The 12090-nt window shown below is 37.3% G+C and overlaps 2 protein-coding genes across 3 annotated transcripts in view; one reads left to right on the top strand and one right to left on the bottom strand.

Annotated features, from left to right (window-relative positions):
* Window positions 1-12090, bottom strand: part of LOC150077601 (very low-density lipoprotein receptor-like) — a 269423-nt gene that overhangs the window by 239814 nt on the left and 17519 nt on the right. The gene's annotated exons all lie outside the window — the stretch shown is intronic.
* LOC150077602 (1-phosphatidylinositol 4,5-bisphosphate phosphodiesterase delta-4-like) overlaps window positions 1326-12090 on the top strand; it is a 298832-nt gene continuing 288067 nt past the window's right edge. Inside the window, exon 1 of the mRNA XM_090386233.1 lies at window positions 1326-1484. The gene's annotated coding sequence lies outside the window, so the exon portion shown is untranslated. The remainder of the gene's footprint in view (window positions 1485-12090) is intronic.

Raw genomic sequence — 12090 nt, forward strand, 5'->3', positions numbered from 1 at the left:
TAAAAGGATTCATTAAACTAAATGCTGATGGCATAAATTTAAATTGAAAAAGGCTAGTTGCAGAATGGATGATACAGAAATTTGTATTCAGCCTAAGGATAATTGATTTTTGGAATAAACTTCTACCTAGTATTGTGGTGGTGGGTAGTTTGTTTATTAATCTTATGTCCTCAATTTAATAAAGATGCTTGTGTGGCATCTGTGAGATACCCTTTTTGTTTTAATTATATAAAAATTAATTTTTTGCTTTTTTACTGAATTGAAAACACTGATTGATTAATTATGATCTGAATTGAATTTAAAAGTATCAAACAAAAATAAACAAGAGAAACCATAATAATAATAAGTTTTTATTGTAATTTTGAGGATTTTCAAGGTCACTCATTTCCCAGATTGAAGCACAAAGTACAAACATTTGTATAGTGTCTATCAGATGCAAGGTGAACATCTGTATTTTTGTCAACTTTTCACATTTAGCAGTAAAATCAAAGCTCAAGATTAGACACCTATTGCTGGTGGCACCTCACAGAAACTATGTGGGAACAGGAGTTGCCTAAAAGAAAGGTAGATGCTTTTGCTCACCTGGCATCTGCAGAATGCCAAACAAACATTTAATGTCACGAAATTCATAGTACATCAAAATGAATGCAGAAAATACTGCATAATATATGCAATTGGAGAATACTGGTGGAAAAAAGTACATGGGAGAATTTAATTTCATTTATAAATTTAAAAAAACAGAAATTTTAAAAAATTTACATTAAATTCAAAGTTTATTTGAAATTTAATTTAAATTTTAAATTTGAATTAAAATTAAATTTAAAAACATTTAAAAGTGGTGTCTGTTAGGCACCACATTAGTAGCAGAAGGTTAAGTAAAGTTTGGGCAAATGTTTAAAGTAATGGGCAAAGGAAGCAGTTTTTTTTTTTTTTTTACCCCTTTTGGTTGGCATTGTATAAGCTTTGCTTTCTTGTATCATGATAGCAGTAGCTTTTTAATTTTATTATTTAATTTTAATCTAAACAAAGTTGGTTGTCAGTTATCTTAGTTTTAATCTTTAATTTAATTTTTAATCTATATTTTCTAATCCAAACTAAAATACAGTATTCTGTTCCTGCTACACTGTCACAAATAAAAAAAAAACTATTTAATTAATTACAGCCAAACAATAGTTAATTCTACTTAATGTTAGCCAATCAAGTAACACTAACACCTGGGTCCAGACTACAAGTCAAATATATATTTATCTGTAACCAGGGAATAAGAAACAGTTTATCAGTTTGGTTCTTTGTGGTATTGTAATAGCAGCCTTATATTAAAATGAAGGTAACTGAAAACCAGTCATATTCAAATTTGAAGCAATGTGGCATTTGAGGCAAGTTACTTTTGGATAAAGAAGTGATTAAGTGATAGGAAAATAATGGTTATAAATGGCTATTGCTTTTCAAGTGAGGAAAAGGTAAAGGGGACAGTTCCCAAACAGGTATGCAGAAACTTCTATTAACCAAAAGGTAAATTGTTAGTATAAACTTCCACCTTATTGTGGAAGTGACTAGTTTGAATAAATTAAAGGAAGAACTGAATTATTGGAAAGAATTTTGGGGGGGGGGGGGATGGTTGGCATTATTGCTGTATGAACTTTCTTGCATGTTGCTAATACTAATTTATAAAACAAAAAAAAAAAAGCCCTATGCAACATGCAAGAAGCAATTTCAAACATTTTCATATGCAACATGCAAGAAGCGCTTTCAAACATTAAATGTTTTTTGTTATTGCTAATTAAAAACGTTAATGCTGTTAATTTACACAATTAGCCCAGTGGCTACTTTAAATTGTTTTGTCGTTTACAGATTACGTTACCTTGAATAATCCTTTGCAATTCGGTACAGTTATACTTCACTCATTTGCATATTAAACTTGTCTTCATAATCAAAACATACACTCCACAAGTAACAAAGAGTACATAAAAAAGCCTCCCACAAACCGTGTGCAGTTAGAATTTAAATGTATAATCGAGTTATTTCATTTTTTTTTTTAATACCAAAAAAAGCTTTATCGGCATGTTGGTTTGTGTTTCGCCGGTAGTGTGCTACAAGCACGGAGTAGTAAGATATTTTACTACTCTGTGGCTACGAGTAAGTAATAAAGTGACCATCCGTTCCCTATCTTACTACTGACTACACAGCTCCCGTTGAACCAACTACCCGTCGAGTTGACTGTAAATCAACGGGAGTGGACACTTAAATTTAATATTTAGAATATAAATTGTGAATTTTTATTAATCTCCTTGCTTGAATTTAACTGCATCACTGATTGAAATAGAATTAGAGAAGTCCATCCAGTAAAAATCAAAAGTCCACAGTACTCCCGCTACTAGAAACTTATTTTCAGAATAGCAATAAATCTCCGCTAGAGGCACAGCAAGCGCTCTGTAGTATTCGGCACCGCATTGGGTTTCGATTTTATTATTCTTTTTTTTTTATTGTGAGTTGGACACGCACAGTAAATACACCTGAATCATCCGTTCGTTAACTGGACGAAAGTGGTCATAAAACATTTTGATTTGCTACTGACTAGTTAACAAAAGGAACTGGACGTAAAAAACCTGGACATAATATACAGATTTCAGTAAAGCTGATGGCAGTCTCATGTGGACTGCTGTATAAATTGGAGCAGTGTATCATTAGGGGGAAGTTGCTGCTGTGGATAAAGGGATGATTGCTTGGCAGAAGACAGGGGTTGGTTATAAATGGACATTGTTTTCTTGGAATATTGTTATTAATGGAATTCGTCAAGGCTCAGTGCTGTAGTATAAATATTAATGCTATTGATGAAGGTGTATCTGACTTATTGTGTAGGTTTGCAGTTGCAGACAAGAATCAAGGCATACTACTGCAACAGAATCTAGAAAAATTGGACATGGGCTGAGAAGTGGCAATTAAAGTTTGACATTGATAAATTCAAAGCATTTGCAGCAGTAATTCCAAAATCACATACCAATTGGATCACAATGAAAGTGGCAAGAACGAAAGAGACCTTAGAGGGTACAATGAAAGAGACTGGAGGGAACTTCTTATCGGACTTTACAATGTTAATTGTACAGTCGTCGATATGAAGTTCTCTGGGCAGTGCAGGCGGGCTGCTTTGACAGCTCATAAGGTTCTGTCAACGATATACGGAAATTTTGCCAGCAGTGAAAAGATGATTGTCCCATTGCATTAAAGCAATGATTAAGCCGCATATTGAGTACTGCGTACAAGTCTGGAAATCTCATTTAAAGAAGGGTGTTGATCTCTCGGAACGAGAGATCAAAAAGGGTACTCTTGCTACAAATGACATCAGTTCTGCAAATTAGTGCTTGGAAACTAAGCACCTATTAGGAGACCTGATTGAAGTGTTTAAGGCTTGAAATGGATTAAGTAATCTAAATACTGATGACATCCTTTCTTTCGGACAACACACAAGGGTACAATATAAAAAGAATGACTGTAGGACAGATATGTGAAAATTTGCTTGCAGCCAGTGTGATTGACTATTGGAAACTACCGTCTGGTGTTGTGGAAGTGGGATAGTTTGTATAAATTTAAAGAATTAGACGAATTATTAAAGAAGTGAGAGATGGCACACGAAAAAATAACAGAATGAGATAACGAAGTATTAAATCATGAATAATATCATGACATGTAGGCAAATTCGAAAAGGGGAAAAAATGCGACTTTGACAGTGTGCAAAAGAGTAACTGCACACCCTGAGATTTGTCGAAAGCAAACCATACTAGGCATCTCCGCATCAGAAATAAAAGGAAATGTCTTCATATTAGAAGCAAGCAAAACAACTGAATGCAACACGTGGGATGAAGCTTGTTGAGCTTAATGGCTTCAGAAGAGAGTCGCTGTATTATGCCTTATCAGCAATGTATTAGTAATGGTCATATGGTGCAAGGCTTATGCTGCACCACCAAAAAATAAATAATAAAAGAAAAGGAAATAGACAACCTGTGCACTTCCTTCCTCCCGTAGGTACAGTGTATGCAGCTGACCTTTGAATTTTCCCAAAATTATCAGCCTCTACCACCCATATAGGTATTCCAGTAATTTAACTCGCTGGCAAAAATAAAACTTTCTGCAATCCAGTCTAAACATATCCCACCCCCCATAACTTGAATTTATGGCCCCTAGTTCTAGAATCATTCATAACCATGAAAATTTCGTCCTCATTCATTTTACTTTTGCCTCTCAGAGCCTTAAACACCTCAAGCATGTCTCTAAGTTTCCAAGCAGTGCAGCCTACATATTCGAAGTCTTTCCTCGTATGGACGCCGTTTCGTTTTTCAGCTTTCAAGGCGAGTTACGTCTTTGGACCCATTCAAGAAGCTCGATGTCTCTTTTTAGGTGCGGTTTCCATACTTGAACACAAAGTATACCAAGTGTGGCTTAACAATAGCGTTATATTGGGTTTATGACGTTCTTATCTCCTAGCAAATATTCGATAAATCATCCATAGGACACCATGGGCCTTCCTTGCAACTTGTCTGCAATGCTCGGAGAACTTCATGTCTGACCGTATTGTAACTCCCAAGTCCCTTTCTTTCACTACTGACTTTAGTTCAACTCGACCAAGTGTATAAATTATTTTTGGGTTACTGTTCACCATCTGTTTCTGCAATCGCAGCAAAATTACAACCTAGATCAGAGATTCCTAAACATATTATACCTTGAGCTTCCTTAAACTTTTTCATAAATATCGCGATCCCCCCCCCCCAAGTTCAATAAGAGCAAATAAGCAGATTTGACCTAAAATTTAGCTGTGAATATTCATACTTTTATAAATTAATATATACTTCAATACATTTTAATCTCAAAGAAATAGAACACGAATAGAATACTTCCCAGGAAGCACACTTGACCTAGATCAATGTTCGCTAACATTATCACCAAATCGACTTTACTAGAGAAACTGATGGAAATAAATTAGAGGGCACTCAGTACTACATATATCTGAGCAGTGTAAACAGGCTTCCAGAGCAGGTCATGGGGTCTTGTCAGTGATATACAGGAATTTTGTTAGTAAGGATAGGGAGGTGATTATCCCCTTGTATAAGGCAATGGTCAGGCCACACCTTGAGTATTGCGTAGTCTGTAGGCCTCATTTTAGGATGGATGTAGAGTTGATAGAATGAGTACAGAGAAGGGGAACGATTGGGTCCTCTTACGAAGAAAAGCTCAAGTTCTGCAAATTGCAGCATCTAGAGACCAGGCACCTGCGAGGTGATCTGATTTAAGTATATAAGGCCTTGAATGGTTTGAGCAGGCTCAATGCTGATGGGATTTTTCCTCTTGCTCAGATTACAAACCTGAAGGGAGCGTAAACTCAAATTGAGGACAGACAGTTGCAAAATAATGTGCGGAATTTTGCCTTTAGCCAGCGAGTAGTTGATTGCTGGAACAAACTTCCATCTGTCCTTGGTGAAGTTGATAGCTTAAATAAATTCAAGGAAGAAATGGACAAACGTTTGGAGCGAATGGATGGGTGAAATAGGAAGCTTATTTTTTTTTTTTTTTTTGGCTGATGCTGTATAAACTTGCTTCCTTGCATCATATGCTAATGCTATCCTATCAGTTCTCGTTGAATACTGGAAGTTCGTGGGGGGGGGGGGGGAGAGGCGGAGGCACAGGAACTGATATTGGTACAAGGGTGATAGACAGCTAAATGGCATCAAATTTTATGGCAGAGCACATAAATATACATGCTACATAATTCATCATAACTGGTCCCTGGAACTTTGGAAAGTTACGAAGTGATCAATTGCTGTATACAGTTTATCAATCTAATAGCTGCGTTTGGCTCTGAATTCATGGTGGTGGTGGTTGTTTGGTTTTTAGGAGCATTAGCGACTAAGGCCATATTGCTCCGGGGATATGCGGTGGTCATTCCCTGACCTTTCCACATCCTCTGTATTTGGTGGTCACGGACTCGAACCCCGGCTGAATTCATGGAAAACATTTTATCAAAGTTCACTTTCATAAACTGAAACCTGGGAGAGTTTACACTACTAGGGGCTCTCTCCCAGTTTGGGCGTTGGCAATTGGTTGTCGTTCCGGCATATTGAATACCATGAGGACCCTTGACCAATGGTCAACGCCCAAATTTTAGGCTTATAAATAATCAAATGTTATTTAGAAACCAGTAATATGTTCTGACCTTAACCCCATTAAACACCTATGAAAATACTTGGCTTTGTCCTAAACAGGACTGAAACTCTACTTAGGGCCAGGCCATCGCGCTTACACCTAATATGCGAATTGACCTTTCTGCTGAAGAAACTTACCAAAGTAACAAAAATTAGTTGAGAAAATAATTAAAGTGTGTAATTAAGTCTAAAAGTGAGCAACTTGTTATACAGTACAGGAAGCTCTAGGTTATCCAAAGATGGGATTAACTGGAGTAACTATATTCCAGTAATTCTGTCAGCGGGTAACAAAGATGTGGAATGTGTAACAAAGTTGGTTTATTACCGCCGCTAATGAAAAAACTTTCGTGACTTAGTTTATTACTGTCTTTTACACTCTATCAGTAATACAAAATTCGTAGAAGAATTGTTTGTTTCGCGGATGATTTTTTTTCTGCCATTTTATCCTGAAATCTATCAGTCAGTACAAAATATTGGAGGGAGGAACTCTTTCCTTCACTGTCAACTCAATCTTAGATGCGTTATTACGCACGGACTACTTCAGCTATGACCTTCCTAATCATCTGCACATTAGGAGTAACAATGATCTATGTCTGCTCGGTCACCACTGCAACTTTTACGCAGCCAAAAGTCGACATTGCCGTTTCAAAAATCTGGAATTAAAGCTGTCCTAGTTCAGATAACTTAGAGGCAATCTTTATTAAAAGAATACACAAACTCTTTCCTTTGTCCTAGTAATTCTGTTCAAGTGCTTAAATGAATAATTTCTTCTACCATTTGGAAAACATATCTATTGAATCGACCCTAAACAGGATCTCCCTCTACCGTAAAGGATTGTCGTCCAATTGCTTTACTGTCGAATCTAGATAACTTTAGACCGTTGTTATTTCTGTTCGCTTGGACTCTTTCTACAGACCTTTCATTAAAATAACCAGATCAGTTTGGGTTCCGTACCGGTCGTGGTACTGAAGAAGCTCTGGTCGAACTCCTTTTCCTGTGTCAGATGCGCTTTCAGTTACGTAAAGGCTATAATTGTTGACGTCTCTTTGGCATTTGACTTTATGGTGGGGCAATTCGTTTGCTCGCCTTAGGGTTGTTAACTGTTCTTCACAGCTTAAATCTTATCCGTAGTTACTTTCGTCATCGCTTTCAAATTATTACTGGTACGCAAAAAATCTGCCGTTTTCTTTCCCGAGGATGCCTTGAAGGTTCTGTTCTTGGTCGACTTGTTTGGTATTTTGTTTTCGACGAGCGGCTGCTTCGTTCTATTCCTAACAGTTCAAGAGTCGCTTACGCCGACGATCTTGCTTTTCCGGTTTATAGGAACTCATGTTCCTCACTAAAAATATTTGCTACGGTTCCTCGGGCTAACTTTAATTTTTTTTTTTTTTTTTTTTTTTTTTTTAACAAAAACAAAGCTTCTATATCTCAAAGGTACTCTATCTACATTTAGACCTATTGTACGGCCTTGTGAACGTTCCCTCTCCATTGTTGATTCCCATAAATTTTTGGGCATCATATTAGACTGTAAACTTAATTTCCGAAAACATATTTCGCACATGCATTATAAAATACACATCTACAATTGTCTGCCCCTCTAACCAATCTTGAGATACTATTCATTGTACGCTCCGTCCCTTACATAAGGTTTTCTCCCTCTCTGTACTTACGGTGCAGGCACCTGGTTCTGATACGCTAAAAAGGTCCCTCTTCTGAAAAAATTATCTTTTCAGCGATGCATGCTTTTACGAGTCATAAATCGAACATGTCGTGCAGTTTCAGGCTGCCCTTCAGGTCATAAATGGCTGTCTAAAATTATAGGGACTCTAAAATTGAATAGAAACGCTGCTAGGACCACCTTGTCCAAACTTTGGCAAGATCGTCCATCCAGTACCTCCAAGTCTGGTCACCAAAAATTTCTTTCTTTGTTTTGCAAAGCAAAGCAAAGAATGTGCTAAAATGCTTTTTCCCCAAGCTTAAACACTTCTCTTACTTACTGGGCACGGCTTACTTCGAGCTTAACTTATTGACTGGCTCTTAATCTATCCGAGTCACTCTTGTTTCTGTGGCCAATCCAAGGATTGAGAGCATGTCCTCTTTAATTATTCGTTTTATGGTGATCTTTGTCAACCTCATCTCTTGCGCAACATTTTCGTGGCGGTATGACTATAGACAGGAATGGTATCCTTAATGGTTCACCACACGACTTCATAAAGGAGAAATCTTGACTGAGCAATCATTAAGTATTATGACGAAGTTATAATACAATGGGATGCAAGAAACAGTTTTACATTTATTTACCTTGACTTCAAAGCTTTTGATACAGTTCCCTGAGAAATGCTGTTACATAAACTTGTGCAGATACCATTTAGATCCTTCATTGGAACAAGGACTGGCTAAAAGATGGGAAACATTAGTCATAAATGGGCATTCCTCAGGGTTGTAGCAAGTGGAGTTCTTCAGGGATCAGTATTGTGACCACATCTTCCTTAATGGCTTGACAAGGGATTGTAGGGCAAGTTGTCAAAGTGTGATGATTTAAAGGTAGCAAGGGTGGTTACCGGTCAGAACCAAGCCATTTTGCTTGGATGCCTCAGATCGGTTGCAGAAATGGTCTGAGGAAAAAAATGGCAAGTGAAGTTTGCTTCTAAACATAAGGTTTGCACCTGGGGAATAAAAATTCAGAGGTGATAAGCTCGAGGATGTGGAGCTAAAGATGATCCGAAGCGAATAACTTAGTGGTTCTGATTCAGTCAGACACGAAATCTTTTCCAAGTAGTATGAACAACTGGTTAGAAAGGCACATCGTATCCTGTCCATGATATACGGGGGGGGGGGGGTGAAACGTTTTTAGCTCAATATAGATTGCGAAGGTTTTCGTGAAAGACAGATATTACCAATCTGTGCTGTGAGTATTCTTGGTGTTAACAGAAAATTACAGGTTCGTAACTATATTCTTCCTCTTTACAGAGGGCGTTCAAGTGTAGAAGGTGAATGAAGATGTCAACTGAGAAAATCAAGCGTCATGTAGTCATTGAGTACCTTCATTTAATGGGAATGTCGGCGAAAGAAGTTCATTAAGACATGCAGAGAAAATTAGGGGAATCTTTGTCTTTCATACATCACAGTCAATGATTTGATCATGCAAGGCCGCAAAATAACATTGATGCACATTGAGACAATAGTCGACATCACCCATGAGCGAGCTCAAGATATTGTGGTGAATCTTTTAGGAAAGGTTTCTTCGAGGTGGGTCTCTAAAACACAATGCAAATCAGAAGTGGGAAGGAGTAGTTTTGTTATGAGATTGTGCAGCATTTTGAAGCTGAAGCTCTGTTCTGGAGATTGTATGGGACCAAATATGAAAGAAACACGGGTGCACCACTTAAACCCTGAAACTAAACAAACAATACATTGTCATGTTTGCTTTTAGTTTGTGCTGTGCTTGCTGGCTATGTGCACTTGTTTATCATACGGGACGGGTTTGGGGAAGTTCCCGTTGAAGCTTCCTAACATTGCCGGGAGAATAAGTAGAAAACGTTATCAAGATGGTAGCTCAGAAAGTTGGCACAATTTCAACACCCTGAACTTCCGTATCAATTCCGTTATGGGGTCATAGGGCTCACGTGAAGTTACCGTGATCTTTTTCAAACCTTGACCAGTTTATCGGCTTTTGAGAAATGGCCTCTTGTGAGTGAAGAAAGGTTTTTACGAAGGATGAAGTAATCAGTAAAGGTCAAATATAGTTAATGTACAGTTTTAAAATAGGCCCATTGATTGATTTCGCCCATGGAAAACTAATCACCAATTATTCTGATTACTTTTATGCGCAGTGAACGTGGAAGGGAGAGTTAATTTGTTGCTTGGTTTTCAACGTAAACTGAAGTTATATTAGGCACTGAATATGAAGTACATATAAATGAGTTGAAATCACCCATAATAAGACAATCACACTTGCTGGACAATTTCTTGTACAAGTAGAGGCTCTCATCATAATTCTCGCAATCGTCTGGTTTGTAGATTACTCTCGCTCTACGTTTGCTTCCAACTGACTTGCACCACAGACTTTCCCAGATTCAGAAGTTACGCATACTACTACAGAATGTGTAACTTCTAAATTTGGAAAAGCTTTTGTCGCACCCAGGCCACTTTTAATTAGAAGCATGACCTCCATCACCCCTTGTATCCTTCTTAAATGCTTAATAGTGAACCGCATCCCCTTATTTCTGGGGGATCACGTCAATTCGTTGTACGACAGTTCCGTGCATGCAAAAACTTGGTGAATGACAGTTTCGCTGTATGTGATAATTGGTGGCTACGACAATTTGATGAATTATTTGGGAGAATTCGATGTATGGCAAAGCTAAACAGAAAATGCAAACTTTTCAACGTGGCGTGTTATAAATGGAGAATTTAGTGATCACGATACCCTTTTTTATATTTGTGACCAAGCATATTCGTTTTTTAATGTATACATGTATATGATCTTTTTTTAGCTCATATAAAAAAGTGCCACGGACAGGTTAGATTGGGATACAACGACGCAAAATACAGTATATGGTTCCAGACAAGCGGGTCAAAACAATTGAGTGTTCCATGAAACAGAGCCACTGCAGTATTTGCGAGGAATTGCTTATAACATAACTACTTTAATTTTACAGCCTCCATAGTCTGGCTGTCATTTATTCGGCTTACTCGACGATCTGTCCATTTTAACGTGTCTCTGCTAGCTGCTGCAGTTATTTTAAGCTGCACTGTTCTTCTGATATGATATACAAACACGTAGCACAACCAACTGGCGTCCACTCATTGTTTTTATTTGTCTCTTTCTATTATATGGGAGCACCATGTTCTGTATTCCATTTCCAGAAATGGAAAGGAATACAGAACATGCTAGAACCGTCATCGCTAGCTTTTCTTTCTTCTGGTATCTATATTAATGAGTTTCTTCTGGCTTTTCAACCAGTCCATGCTACTAGAACTGCATTCACTTCATTTTTCTTTTTTCTGGTTTCTGGTGTCAATAAGTTTCTTCTGGCTTCTCAACCAAACCATGTTACTAAACTAGCATAACTTCAACTTTCAGAGTGGTCATCTTTTCTTTGCTCGTAATTTTTTATCTGGTTTCACAACCCTCATTCAGTCCATGCTATTGAAACATTGGTTTCGATAGCCTTAAAAAAAAAAAAAAAAAAAAAAAAAAGAATTTGTCAAACTTCATTTTCTCCTCTTTTTCTGTGTCAATAAAATTTCTTTCGCCTCCCAACTCTGTTAGCCAAATCACGCTGCTTGAATTGGCGCGGACCCAAGGTAAGGATAATTGATTACTATCTTACCATGAGGTGGGAAAATCAAATTTGGATAAGATTACATTTGCATTAGTACCTCAAATAATTTAGCACTTTATTCTGCCCAGAGGAATCATGTCAATATATATATATAATTTTTTTTTTATACTTATTAATTAAAATAACAGTCCCAATAATTTCGAATATGATTCAATGAGTAGTTTTTCACTTAACGGGCATACCAAACTTTAGGCTTTTTATGGACGGTGCATGGAAGCCAGTGACCAATTAAAGTTACATTTAATGAACGAGACAGTGACATGTACTTGATCACTACCAGGAAGGTAGAGGACTAATTATATTAGTGTTTGCAAGTGGTCACATGTCCAGATAGATCTTTCTTTTAGTTCATGCGACTCTGATATAGTTAAGAGGACGGAAGGTTATCTGATGAAATGATTTTTCACTTTGGTTGTCTCACTTTCCTTGTTTATTCAGCAGCAATCAAAGTAGGTTGGTCAACTACGCAGTGACCTAAATATAGCATTGCTTGTACGCTTATTTCAAGGTGTTATTTGAAATGATCATTGATCCGAAAACGTTAGCGTAAT

This window comes from Mastigoproctus giganteus, chromosome 12, assembly GCF_048544385.1.
Source record: "Mastigoproctus giganteus isolate SK-2022 chromosome 12, ASM4854438v1, whole genome shotgun sequence".
Lineage (NCBI taxonomy): Eukaryota > Metazoa > Arthropoda > Arachnida > Uropygi > Thelyphonidae > Mastigoproctus > Mastigoproctus giganteus.